The sequence below is a fragment of the Monopterus albus genome, unplaced genomic scaffold (genome assembly GCF_001952655.1).
Source record: "Monopterus albus unplaced genomic scaffold, M_albus_1.0 scaffold12.1, whole genome shotgun sequence".
In the NCBI taxonomy this organism is placed as follows: Eukaryota; Metazoa; Chordata; class Actinopteri; order Synbranchiformes; family Synbranchidae; genus Monopterus; species Monopterus albus.
Window position 1 is genome coordinate 1,617 of NW_018127892.1, and position 499 is coordinate 2,115.

Here is a 499-nt window from a genome sequence, read left to right on the forward strand (position 1 = left end):
TCTTAATTCATCATATTTTATCCTTATCAATGGTTCATTATCATGCACGAAGCAAGTGGCCAAAACAAGAGCTCAACATGCACAGGTAGCTGTTCAATTCTTGCGATGTTAGACAGCGAGATTATTTATTATGCATGTGGGGGTATAGCTCAGTGGTAGAGCATTTGACTGCAGATCAAGAGGTCCCCACTTCAACTCTGGGTACCCCTAGTTGATATAACTATGCACCTGATGTCTGATGCCTTTCGAAGAGTCACCCAACGACAAGACTTTTAAAAAAAGGACGTGTCTTGCAAGGTCTGAGCTAACTGTAAGCCTCAGCTATGTCCATCTCATGTTTTCTGTTACTCTTAATTTATCTTATTTTATCCTTATCAAGGGTTCATTATCATATACAAGTCAAGTGGCCAAAACAAGAGCTTAATGCGCACAGGTAGCTGTTCAATACTTGTGATGTTAAACAGCGGTTACTTGCTGAAAGGTATTATTATATTTGCAA

General features: G+C 39.3%; 1 non-coding gene across 1 annotated transcript; it reads left to right on the plus strand.

Annotated features, from left to right (window-relative positions):
• The first annotated feature begins 138 nt into the window (after window positions 1–138).
• Window positions 139–210, plus strand: trnac-gca (transfer RNA cysteine (anticodon GCA)). Its single transcript has one exon. It is a non-coding gene; the product is annotated as a tRNA-Cys (tRNA).
• Window positions 211–499: the final 289 nt, after the last annotated feature.